The sequence below is a fragment of the Camponotus floridanus genome, unplaced genomic scaffold, assembly GCF_003227725.1.
Source record: "Camponotus floridanus strain SB8 unplaced genomic scaffold, Cflo_v7.5 scaffold35, whole genome shotgun sequence".
Classification (NCBI taxonomy): domain Eukaryota; kingdom Metazoa; phylum Arthropoda; class Insecta; order Hymenoptera; family Formicidae; genus Camponotus; species Camponotus floridanus.
Genome location: NW_020229492.1, coordinates 1129893 through 1144213, shown reverse-complemented (window position 1 = coordinate 1144213; position 14321 = coordinate 1129893). Strand labels below are relative to the sequence as shown.

The window sequence follows — 14321 nt, the reverse complement described above, 5'->3', positions numbered from 1 at the left end:
AAGGTATTTTAATTAAATCACACAAGAATTTCTAGTTATCACAATAAGACTCGACTTTTTATAACTACAACATTTAATAGATTTTACTATAAGGATATGGTTAGTATTTTCTGGTTGGATCTATCAAATTTCTTGTTACATTAATTTCTTTGCTTGCTTCTTAACTTAACTCGTATTCAATATTTGCCATGAAATGTATATAAAGAACTAGTATTAACATTAAATCCAAAGTATATTTTTTTTCTTACGAGCAGTAGTACCGGAAAGAGGACGCTAACTCTCTGATTGTGTATGTTTGAGCTGCATCCTCTTCTTGCATCACTGTTTATCAGTTTAATTTCTAACAAACTGAATTTAAAATAATTTATTCAATAATCTGGATTGAATTTATCCAATAATCTTGTTGGAATTCAGAATATTAAACAGACTTTTGAGATTAGATGGAAAAAATTTTAGACGACTTGATGGCGAGTTTAATATTATGAACGAGAAAATTTGGTAAATTTGACAGGAAGAAATTAATCAGATTCATCTGGTACTTCTTACAAGAATTCTGGTTCGTTCATTTTACAACAGATATACTGGTTGAATCTACCAGAATTCTAATTAATGCAACCAAATTTTTTTCTCAGTGTGATATCGCGTGGTGCCCGGAATTCCATCTCGAAATTCATCGCGGACATCAGCATCAATCGGTACGGCCGAAAAATGGCGGCGCTATTCGAGGCTCGCTCCGATGTACGGAACGAATTGCATCCGCATGGCCGGCGGATGGAATCGAGTCTCGAAAGACCGATCGGACGCGCGGGTGCCGTTTCGCAAACGGATCGCCGCAAATTCAGTGCGAATGAGGCTTTAAGGTCGCTAGGGTCGCCCTGACAACGCCCTTGCCTGCATTGCGGCTCTTTCTATCCACCCTGGCAATATCCTTCCACCATAATGCCCGCCGGAAATGTCTTGAGGAAAGGACCGAGCAAATTTATACACGATAAGAGCCTTATATGCGATCCTGCGAGTCGTAAACGATCCCGAGCAATTCCGATACCATGAAAATGTACTCCAACGTGAGAGCGTAAAAAAAAATGGACGAGAGGCGGAAGTAATTTATGTTCATCTGAGATGCTCTTTCGCGTTTTCGCTCTTTGCCCGCGGAATTGGTTTAGAATCCTCGACGCGATTCGTCTCCCTTAAAATAGCCGAAAACGCGGCAAACAAGACCCAAGAGATCCAGTTTCCACGGTACGTGACTGCGCCGCGTCTCATTTGTGTGTGCGTGTGAGTATGTGCGTGTAGCATGTAACTGCGCGATGGCAGCTTGAAAACTTTCTTCTCTGTATGAGACGGAAAGGATGACGAATAACTGCTCGACGTCGCACCATCAAGTTTCTGCCTTCCGTTAGATTCTGCAAAGGCGCTATTATTACGTCACATTTTAACGGTGAATTCCTCCTCAGCGAATCCGATTTTCGATGGAAATTTCAGGCGGACGCCCGCTCAAATTCACACAAAGACGTTCAGTCGTGGAGAATCGATTTTTGCGAAATCAAGTTTCATGAAAAAAAAAAAAAAAATCAGCTAAATTATGTAATAACGACATAACTGTTATATTATACACTGTAAAAAAGTATGTAAAATTACACTTATAATCAGTAACAATTATGCTATTTATAACGGAAATATATAAATTCATGTACTTTTACAAAAATTAGTTATTTTACTCGTTATTGTAAATATTCGTTTATTATAATAATTATATTATAATAATTAATATTAATTATTTATTAAAATAATATTCATTTATTAAATATTATTTTACTCTCTTTATTGCAAATATTCGTTTATATTTGATAAGAAATTACAAGGTTAAAAGTGTAATTTTCGGATTTTATGTAAATGTACAATTTTTTGTAACATTTATATAAAATTTAAAAATTACACTTGATAAACGAATATTTACACAATAAAGAGTAAAATAACTATTTTTTGTAAAAATACATGAATTTATATATTTTCGTTATAAATAGCGTAATTGTTACACTAATTATGTATGTAATTTTGAATTAAATTTAATATGTGAAATTGTATAAATACATATACAAAATGTATTATTACATAAACATTTCTAGAAATCTACTTCTAACATGTAAATTTATTAGTAGAAGATGCTTACTTACTATTTAAGATAATAATTTTATCTATGAAATGTAAATTTACTAATATATGTAAATATACACCTTTAATAATTGGTCTCAATATTACCCCCTATAATAGTTGTAAATTTACACTAAAATTTTTTACAGTGTACACGGTCGGCTAAATTTACCGACTCGTCTCGAGAAGATGATTCCCGATAAAAAGCGACCGTCTCGCGATATGTATTTATGAATAAAGTTCAAAGTCGGCGTCGGCGATGAAAGAGGACGGAAGCGTCGCTTCCCGTTCTTTCGGGGAAAACGGGACACCCCGTTGCGGGATTCATCCATCACCAGCGATATAATTGAGAAAGCCTCCATTCCAGGATTTACATTTTAGCCGCCGCGGCCGGGACTCAATCTAGTCGTTATCCGCGCGTCCCGCCAACGAGGGACAGGCGGAGTTAATACACTTCCGAGTCATTAGCGGGAGTCCCCGGCTTTTGTGTCCTCGCCGCGATGCCACGAATTTTTCATCAATTTCCGCAGCCACCATTTCGTCGCCTAAATTGCTGCGCTTATCGGCTTATATCTCGCGCAATCCATAAAACGAAAAAACGCCATATTTTCGACATCGAGAGTTCGACTGTGTTAACGACTGCTGTGTTGTATTAAGGGGATGCCCGAGACCAGTTTTACCGATAAAATGTTATACTTCATTTTTTTATTAGTTGCATAAAATAATAATGCTTCATAAAATAATGAACCTCCTGATTTATTTATATTTAAAATTTTGAAAAAATTGAAAAATCATAAAAAGGTCATAACAATATTTCCTTAATATAAAAGTTTTGCAGTTTGTACGCACAAAATAAGAGATAGGTTCCCGCTAGAGATTGTATGAAGGAATATAAATGAATTTTTGGAAATGAGTTTAGAAGCGTAAATAAATCGAAATCTTCTTCATTAGGCTTCTAAACTCAATTCTAAAAAGCGCCATATTTTCGACATCGAAGGTTCGACTGTGTTAACGACTGCTGTGTTGTATTAAGGGGATGCTCGAGTCAAGTTTTATCGATAAAATGTTATAATATTTCATTTTTGTCTAAAATCTTTTTATTAGTTGCATAAAGTAATAAATAATAATAATAAATAGTTATAATAATATTTCATTTTTGCCCAAAATCTTTTTATTAGTTGTATAAAATAATAAATGCTCCTTCATGATTAAAGTATAGACAGAAACAAAGCGGAAACCTCCTAATTTTATATTAATAATTAATAATATTTTATTTTTATCCAAAATCTTTTTATTAGTTGCATAAAATAATAAATAATTATAATAAATAGTTATAATAATATTTCATTTTTGTTCAAAATCTTTTTACTAGTTGTATAAAATAATAAATGCTCCTTCACAATTAAAGTATAGACAGAAATAAAGGGGGAACTTCCTGATTTTATATTAAAAATTTTTTAAAAATTGAAAAATCGTAAAAAGGTCATAACAATATTTCCTTAATATAAAAGTTTTGCAGTTTGTATGCACAAAATAAGATAGGTTCCCGCTAGAGATTGTATGAAGGAATATAAATGAATTTTTGGAAATGAGTTTAGAAGCCTAATTAAAAAGATTTCGGTTTATTTACCGAAATCTTTTTCATCGAAGGAATATAAATTCATTTTATATTCCTTCATACAATTTTTAGCGAGAACCTACCTTATTTTGTAAATACAAAGCAAATATTGTTCCGATCTGATCCCAAAAGCCGATAAAAAACTGTAATTTTTCAATTTTTTCTTAATTTTTAACATAAAACCAAGAGGTTCCCGCTTTGTTTCTGTATGTATTTTAATCGTGGAGCAGCACTTATTATTCTGTGCAATTAATAAAATGATTTCGGACAAAAATGAAATATGACATTTTAACCGTAAAACATGACTCTGGCATCCCCTTAAATGTTTACATGAATATTCAGTGTGGCTTGCAAATTTTCGCAGGAGATTACACAGAGAAAAATGTATACTGTGTTCAAGTAAATATTATTTATTTTAAGTACACCATTAAGTATTTTAAGCATATCATAAGTTTGTATATATCCGCAAATATATCACAAGTTCACCACAAGCATTAAATTTAATTGAATATATTCTGAATTTTAGTAAGTGCAGTGTTTTAGTCAAGAATATTAAATTAAAAGAATATTAAATTAAAAGAAAAATTTGGTTTGCTTACCACATAAAGTAAGTTTAATTTTTCTTTGATACAACTTTACAATATTCTTGCAGAGAAAATAAATTCTTCTTTTGAGTACATGATAATGAGGTTTTCTAACACCTGTGGTGAGTAATATTTTACGACTAATTATCAAGAATAATTATTTAATTCTACTTTAAGAAAATTATAATCCTTGATTTAAAAATGTTATTTTTTATCCAACATTGTTTCTTTTCCATCCAAAAAAATTAAATCTTAAATCATAAGAATATATTTTTCTTGACTAAATAAAACTGACTGTATAAAATGGCTTCATTCAAGTAAGCAATTATTTAAATAATTAAACTTTTTTAAATTAACGCAATATAATATCATTTCAAGATTTTCATGTTAAAACTAAATATATTTTCAAAACAAGAATGTCCTTTTTTTTGTGTATATAAATATTCGTATAAGGCGATATTAATTTTTACCCCGTAACCATTACATCATAACCGTAAAACTTCAGGAACTCGCAGGCTCAATTTTTCAACGGCGCGAAAAAAAAAAATATTTACGTCGGGTATCATCGAGCCGCGTTAATTAATAGTCGCTCCGGGTAAAACGACTGTTCCATCGACAACGGTAGCAATAATAGCCATTGGCCTGACAAAGATTTATCATTTACCGCTGCGTCGCGCTATAACTGACCAATCGTTAATCTTTATCACAAAGAATTCGACACCACGAGAGAGCTGTGCACGTACATGTAACACAATAATATTACAGAGATATAAATATTAATCTCGAAATGTGTCCATGTAAAAGCACTGGCGTTTAAAAGTGTATTGCGCGAGGGAGGAACGTGTAGGAGGACCGCAATCGTGCTAAAAGCTAGGCAATTTCTATGTTAAAGAATCATAACGAATGTCGGGCACATATTTATGATGAGGATACATGTATGAAGGGATTACGTAAAAGGTATTTTCGGGAAGAACGGACGAATTATCCTTGTGTCCTGCGGCGACGACATTAGATTAAACGCGAAATGGCACGACGAGGATGCGATTGTCTTTGCATCCTTGTCTTGTTCTCCAAGTCCGGGAGAATAATTCGAGGCAAAGCGAGCGTGGGAGTCAACGAGCGGGTGCGAAAGCATTATAGTCGCGACTTCGTTAAGCTCGGGATACCTCATTTTCTAATGGCTTTTCTGTCCTTTTGTCTCTCTCTTTTCCTCTCTGTCTTTCTCCATTCGATAAATACCATGCGAAAGAAGGTGTTAAAGCATTACTCCGATAGACGTATTCCGCGATTAGACCGACGAAACTTTTCACGGCGATTACATTCGCGAGGTGTGAAGACTCTTTGATCAATTTTGAATCGATTTCATCAATTCGGAATACGACGGAACTGAAGAAAAGAGTCGCTGGGCTTCGCAAACATTTTATTCTTCGTTTAATTTCTATTGATCCAGGAATTTCAAATTAATTGCAAAACTCGTGGATCAATTCGCAATTAAACGTTATACGAGCAATTAAACGAAGCGGTAGTAAAAAGTCGTAATTTCATTTAATGTACCTTGTATATTTCATAGAGACATTTACTTACCTTTAGAAGATGTAATAAATTATTTCGAATGCGCGTTATATTTCGTCGCAAATTCCCTCTGTAACTACAACAAACTTACAATTTGTCTAGTGGCACGCGATCATTTACTGTCGCCATTTATGGTTCATCGAAGAGACCAACTACTGCTCTGTTTGATTATATCTGTAATTTATCGTAAAAACTGGTTTCTCTCTCTTTCTTTTTCTAAAATATTAATGCATACGAGAGAAAATTACACAAAAAAAATAAGTGTCAAATCAAGACTTATATATTTAAACTAATGCATTTAATGTTTCGTACATACGCAACAATTTATAATTTTTTCAGAAGAATTTAATAATTTTAAATTTCAATAATATTATAGTCTTATTTTAATATTGTAATTGTCACCTCAAGAATATATAATTATTTAATTCTACTTTAAGAAAAGTATAATCTTCGATTTAAAAATATTATTTTGTATCCAACATTGTTTCTTTCAATCTATAATCTTCTTAGAATTTAATAATTTTAAATTTTAACAATATTATAATCTTATTTTAATATTGTAATTGTCACCTCAAGAATATATAATTAATTCTACTTTAAGAAAATTAAAATCTTCGATTTAAAAATGTTATTTTCTATCTAACGTTAGAATTTAATAATTTTTAAATTTTAATAATATTATAGTCTTATTTCAATATTGTAATTGTCATCTCATGAGTATATAATTATTTAATTCTACTTTAAGAAAAGTATATCTTCGATTTAAAAATATTATTTTGTATCCAACATTGTTTCTTTCAATCTATAATCTTCTTAGAATTTAATAATTTTAAATTTTAACAATATATAATCTTATTTTAATATGTAATTGTCACTCAAGAATATATAATTAATTCTACTTTAAGAAAATTAAATCTTCGATTTAAAAATGTTATTTTCTATCTAACGTTAGAATTTAATAATTTTAAATTTTATAATATTATAGTCTTATTTCAATATTGTAATTGTTCATCTCATGAGTATATAATTATTTAATTCTACTTTAAGAAAAGTATAATCTTCAATTTAAAAATATTATTTTGTATCCACATTGTTTCTTTCAATCTATAATCTTCTTAAAATTTAATAATTTTAAATTTTAACATATTATAATCTTATTTTAATATTGTAATTATCACCTCAAGAATATATAATTAATTCTACTTTAAGAAAATTATAATCTTCGATTTAAAAATGTTATTTTCTATTTAACGTTAGAATTTAATAATTTTAAATTTTAACAATATTATAGTCTTATTTCAATATTGTAATTGTCATCTCATGAGTATTATATAATTGTTCTTTAGTTCTTAAAGAAAATTATAATCTCTGATTTAAAAATGTTATTTTTTATCTAACATTGTCTCTTTTCTATTCAAGAAAATTAAATCTTAAATCATAAGAATATATTTTTTTATTGAACTGTATAAAATGGCTTCATTCAAGTAAGCAATTATTTATAATATAATTTTTAAATTAATATAATCTCATTTCAAGATTTCCAGTTAACAAATATTTTTAAACAAGAATGTCCATTTTGTCGAAGATAAATTTACCAGCTTCCAAAAACTTCAAATTTCATTTGCCTCAAAACAAAAAATGTCCATTATTACTCTTATCTGCATTTCTTTTGCGGTAAGATAAACTATTATAAATTGCTTACTTCAAAGTGACTTTGAATTTCTTCCATTTGCACCATATTCACAGAGACAAATAAACATCAAATTCGCGGCAATCATAATCTGCAATTATTTTTAATTTCAATATATAGTCTTATTAAAGTATTCTTCATGATATAAATGTTCGTTAGTTCTTAAAGAAAATTATAATCTTTGATTTAAAAATGTTATTTTTTATCCAACATTGTTTCTTTTCCATTCAAGAAAATTAAATCTTGGGTCATAAGAATATATTTTTCTTGACTAAACTGTATAAAATGGTTTCATTCAAGTAAGCAATTATTCAAACAATTATATTTTTCTTTTATTAACGCAATATAATCTCATTTCAAGATTTCCATGTTAAAACTAAATATATTTTCAAAACAAGAATGTCCTTTTTTTTTGTGTATGCGGGGGTCCATTGTCCTAGACATATACCGGATTTTGATCATCACCGCAATATTTTGCCATGTAAACCATCTTTGTTTTCATAAGCAAAATTTACGCTTCGGTGCCTGGCAAACTAAAACAATCTTTCGTCGCAACATGTATAAATTAACATCTCTTTCATCTAGAAAACATTTCAAAGCAAAATTTCGTGAAATACAGCATTAAATAAAAGACCGTCATCTTTGTAATAACATCCTACGTCTTACGTTTCAAAGAATTCGACAAATATATTTAAGTTAATTTTGAAAACGCTACCTCGAAATAATTTCCGCGACCGCGTGAAAAGAATTGATTCGCAAAATCACGAGTGACAAAACATAAAGTCGCGTTGCAACAAAATGTGCGAATACTTTTTATTCGTCCACGATATAAGTCTCTCTTCTGGACAGTTTGACCTTTCGCGAACGGCGAGTCCCGGGTATAAAACTGAAACTGTTTTATCAATACGAACACGACAGCGTGTCGAGGGAAGATAAAAAAAAAATCGCCTCTGTCGCGTCGCGTCCTTTCATTGTACATGTCGACGCGACGCAATCTGCAAGTCAGCGCTAATTTATTCTCATCTCGACTTCCGACAGGATGTCGCCGAAAACTGAAACCCGACATCCGTGATGCGACTCCTCCGTCAAATCGCGCACACAGTTTCAGCGCGCATACAGTTTGCGGAGAGAGAGATGCGCTCTCTCCCTCAAAGTGACAAACTAAATTCCGCAAAGCGATATAATCACCGCGCTTTACGATTCGAGATGTACGTCCTGCATTCGCGAATTCAAATCGAATCGAGTCGACATGTAAGCTAAATGCGCACACAAGACGAGCGAAACTTTCCTAACACGATCAATAAGTTAAATTGCGATCGGTCATGGAAGCAAATTACGAACGAACGTGTATGCCGGTCTCCATTGGGATTTATTCAGTTCCACATACACAGAAAAAAAGAACATTCTTGTTATGAAAATATATATATATATTTAACATGGAAATCTTGAAATGAAATTGCGTCAATTAAAGAAAAATAATTGCTTGAATAATTGTTTACTTGAATGAAGCTATTTTATATAGTTCAATCAAGAAAAACATATTCTTATGATTTCAGATTTCATTTTCTTGAATGGAAGAGAAACAATGTTGGATAAAAAATAATATTTTTAAATCAAGGATTATAATTTTCTTAAAGTAGAATTAAATAATTATATATTCTTGAGATAACAATTACAATATTAAAATAAGACTGTAATATTGTTGAAATTTGAAATTATTAAATTCTTGTAAGAAGAATATAAATTGTTGCGTATATACGAAACAATGAACGCGTTAGTTCAAATATACAAGTTTTTATTTGACACTTATTTTTTTCCTGTGTATGGTTAAATGGAGAAATTCGAAAGCATTTTGGAGATTTAAAGTTGATCTTCGAATCATAAAGAAAAAATGGACATTTTTGTTTTGGAAATATATTTAGTTTTAACATGAAAATCTTGAAATGAGATTATATTGCGTTAATTTAAAAAAAATTTAATTATTTAAATAATTGCTTACTTAAATGAAGCCATTTTATACAGTCAGTTCAATCAAGAAAAATATATTCTTATGATTTAAGATTTAATTTTCTTGAATGGAAAAGAAACAATGTTAGATAAAATATATCATTTTTAAATCAAAGATTATAATTTTCTTAAAGTAGAATTAAATAATTATATATTCTTGAGGTGACTATTGCAATATTAAAATAAGACTATAATATTGTTGTAATTTAAAATTATTAAATTCTTATAAATTGTTGCGTATATACAAAACAATGAACGCGTTAGTTTAAGTATACAAGTTTAGATTTGACACTTATTTTTTTTCTGTGTATGGTTAAATGGAGAAATTCGAAAGCATTTTGGAGATTTAAAGTTGATCTTCGAATCATCGTAAAGAAAAAATGGACATTTTTGTTTTGGAAATATATTTAGTTTTAACATGAAAATCTTGAAATGAGATTATATTGCGTTAATTTAAAAAAAATTTAATTATTTAAATAATTGCTTACTTAAATGAAGCCATTTTATACAGTCAGTTCAATCAAGAAAAATATATTCTTATGATTTAAGATTTAATTTTCTTGAATGGAAAAGAAACAATATTAGATAAAATATATTATTTTTAAATCAAAGATTATAATTTTCTTAAAGTAGAATTAAATAATTATATATTCTTGAGGTGATTATTGCAATATTAAAATAAGACTATAATATTGTTGTAATTTAAAATTATTAAATTCTTATAAATTGTTGCGTATATACAAAACAATGAACGCGTTAGTTTAAGTATACAAGTTTAGATTTGACACTTATTTTTTTTCTGTGTACACGGCATCTGAAAGCGTTACATTAAAATATAGTTGACGAATCGAGTGATGTGACTTATAGAATTATCGGTTTCGAAAAAAAGCCATTTTTTTCGTAGATATATATTATATTCACAGCATTAGAAACGTTTGTCGATTCTTGGCTTAAGCCATCTCTGGCACATGCTCATAAAGTATGCAAAAACAAAACGTTGCTAGCGCAATACCAAGCTACCATAAATATTTCGCAAACGGCCGAAGAATCCTCTCTTCGAGTGGCTTGAGAGAATCGTCCACATGCATAAAGTACGTCGATATAACAGAGTCGCGTTGCATCAGGCCAGAAGATACAAAGATGATATATCTTCACGTCTCGTGCAGGTTAACTTATTCAACCGCTCGCTTCCTCCTGGAATATATTCCGCCGAGTTTCTCGCAAAGAGAGAATTTTCAATTTTACATCGTGCCAAAATAATTGCATGTACATAAAATTGCAATCTTCCAAATTTTTATCGCTGCTTCTTCGATTCAGTTTTTTACGGAAAAATCGGCATTGTTTAAATGTCTACGTCGATTCCCCGTTTATGATGACCAAACACATGTACGCGTCCCGGATCGAACAAGATGTTAAACTTCGCGTGTCTTCGAGCAATCAGACATTTCCACTTCAATGCGAGTCGACGATACGTGAGAAAGTTTGTTGTAACTGCGCGAGCCATTACGGCAAAAATCATTTGTTCTTCCAAGAGATTGGCGATAAGGCGGAAAAGCTTTTTGCTCGAGGTAACGCATGATGCGCGATAAATCGTGCGTAATAGGATTGGAATGAATTCCGAGAGAAAGGGAGCGAAGCGAGAGGTAAGGAAGAAATATATGCTACGCAACATTCGCGTTATAAATGAGTAAACCGCGGCTTTAATTAAATTATACCGGGATAAAAAAAGTGCTGTGACGCCTGGCGTAATGAACGTGCGACACGCAACACCCTGATCAGCGGGTAACACACCCTTCTTGGAAATGCATATTATCCTTTAACGCACGAAACGTGAGAAGAGAAGCCGAATAAAATTTTTTTTCAATCTTTTTTCGCCGCTAAATTTATCGAAAAAAGGAAAACAAAATGACACAAAATCCCACACCCAACGTGAACAAAATGTGGAGAACGCGACAGGTATGTCGCATCGGAATGACATATGCGACAAAAAGAAAAAAAGAGCGCCGGGAAAACAACAAGGTTAATTGAAATGCGAATAACGAGAAAAAAAAAGTGGCACGAATCGGGAGAGAAACGGAATGATCGGGCGACACGCGATGTCCTTTTAATCGGTCTCTGCACTCTCCTTTCGCGCACCCCCTCAATCTCCCTCGCGAGAAAGACGAGGGGAGGGAGAGATGGCAAAGAAGGGTTGGATTGCGTGCCAATATCGCGTATATATTCCGCGGCATGTACAATTCGTACAACCGTTCTGGACACACACCCAATGGCGCATATCCAGAGCCTAAGATTAAAATGGAAGCAATGTCGTAGAAAATATGAATTGCCTCTTCTCCTGCCTTACTACAGTATTCGACACGCGCAATCTGCGCTCGGTCAGGCTCTCCTTCATTTCTCGATTCGATATCAAAATGGCAGCCAATTAGTATGCAATACGTATCGCGAGCCACGCAGTTTGCAAAAAAAAAATGCGCTTTTAAAATATCGAATATAATTTAATATATAATTAATATCTATAATTAATAATCTAATATTATAATTAATAATAATAAATAATACAATTAATTATAATAAATAATATATAATTTAATATTATAATATTAATTTAATATTATAATTAATATTTAATTTATATATAATTTAACATTATGATCGTGCGCAACTGCATTCTTCAGTTGCACCGGAGCTCGAGACGTTTTTTAAGAGTCGCGCAAAGTAACTTACGCGCAAGGAAATCATTTTTCGTCGTTATTCCAGCACGGAATGCCACGGGTCATATAGTACATCAACGTAACATATAAATTTAGTATTGCACAATATCCGGAAAACGCGTATTCTCGCGGCTCGCCCTGCATCAGCTGTTGAAATATCACGTCGACGTCGGAATAATTTCCCATTTCTACGTGTCCCTCGAGCTCTTATTTTTAACAAAACTCAACGCGGCAGCGGCGTCCCTTCACATTTCCTCGACTTCCATTCCGCGTGGAACATATTTCTCGTATTCGCTATGCACGCTGCCTTGCCGCTCGATCTTGCTCCCCCAAGAGCACCGAGACAGGCACGCTTGTACGACGAATGAAAAGCCGAGAGTACGAAATAAAAGAACGAGCATTCTTCTGAAAGAGAAGAAAAATCATTCGTTATTACAAAAAAAAATAGATATTGATTTATTTGTGTGGAAGATTCTCTCTCCCTCTTTCTACACAGAAGAAAAATAAGTGTCAAATCAAAACTTATATACTTAAACTAACGCGTTCATTGTTTCGCATGTTACGCAACAATTTATAATCTTCTTAGAAGAATTTAATAATTTTAAATTTTAAATATTATAGTCTTATTTTAATATTGTAATTGTCACCTCGAGAATATATAATTATTTGATTCTACTTTAAGAAAATTATAATCTTTGATTCAAAAATGTTATTTTCTATCCAACATTGTTTCTTTTCCATTCAAGAAATTTAAATTATAAATCATAAGAATATATTTTTTCGGATTGAACTATATAAAATGGTTTCATTCAAGTAAGCAATTATTCAAGCAATTATATTTTTCTTTAATTAACGCAATAGTCTCATTTCAAGATTTCCATGTTAAAACTAAATATATTTTCGAAACAAGAATGTCCTTCTTTTCTATGTAAATAAAATTATTTTACCTTTACAGAGATCAAGATCAACTTATTAATCGACCGTGCACTGAGAAAAATCGTTTGATTGTACCAACAAGACGTATATGATTAAGGCATTTTGGTTAAATCAAACAAGAATTTCTAGTTATCATGATAGGACTCGATTTTTTATAACTTGAACGTTTAATAGATTTTACTATAAAGATTTTACTATTAGTATTTTCTGGTTGGATCTATCAAATTTCTTGTTACATTAATTTCTTTGCTAGCTTCTTAACTTAACTCGTATTCAATATTTGCCATAAAATGTATATAAAAAACTAGTATTAACATTAAATCCAAAGTATATTTTTTTCTTACGAGCAGTAGTGCCAGAAAGATGACGCTAGCTCTATGATTGTGTGTGTTTGAGCTGCATCCTCTTCTTGCATCACTGTTTATCAGTTTAATTTCTAACAAACTGAATTTAAAATAATTTATTCAATAATCTGGATTGAATTTATGCAATAATCGTGTTGGAATTCAGAATATTAAACAGACTTTTGAGATTAGATGGAAAAAATTGTAGACAACTTGATGCTGGCGAGTTTAGTATTATTAACCAGTCAATTTGGTAAATTTAACAGGAAGAAATTAATCAGATTCATCTGGTAATTCCTACAAGAATTCTAGTTTGTTCATTTTCCCACAGACTGGTTGAATCAACACCGAAAAAAGGACATTCTTGTCTTGAAAATATATTTAGTTTCAACATGGAAATCTTGAAATAAGATTATATTGCGTTAGTTAAAAAAAAATATAATTGCTTGAATAATTGTCTACTTGAATGAAGCCATTTTATATAGTTCAATCAAGAAAAATGTATTCTTATGATTTAAGATTTAATTTTCTTGAATGGAAAAGAAACAATGTTCGATAAAAAATAATATTTTTAAATCAAAGATTTTAATTTTCTTAAAATAGAAGTAAATAATTACATATTCTCGAGGTCAATTACAATATTAAAATAAGACTATAATATTGTTGAAATTTAAAATTATTAAATTCTTCTAAGAAAAATATACTTGA

The 14321-nt window shown here is 30.9% G+C and overlaps 1 protein-coding gene across 1 annotated transcript in view; it reads right to left on the bottom strand.

Annotated features, from left to right (window-relative positions):
* Positions 1-14321, bottom strand: part of LOC105254334 (RNA pseudouridylate synthase domain-containing protein 2) — a 161832-nt gene that overhangs the window by 83338 nt on the left and 64173 nt on the right. The gene's annotated exons all lie outside the window — the stretch shown is intronic.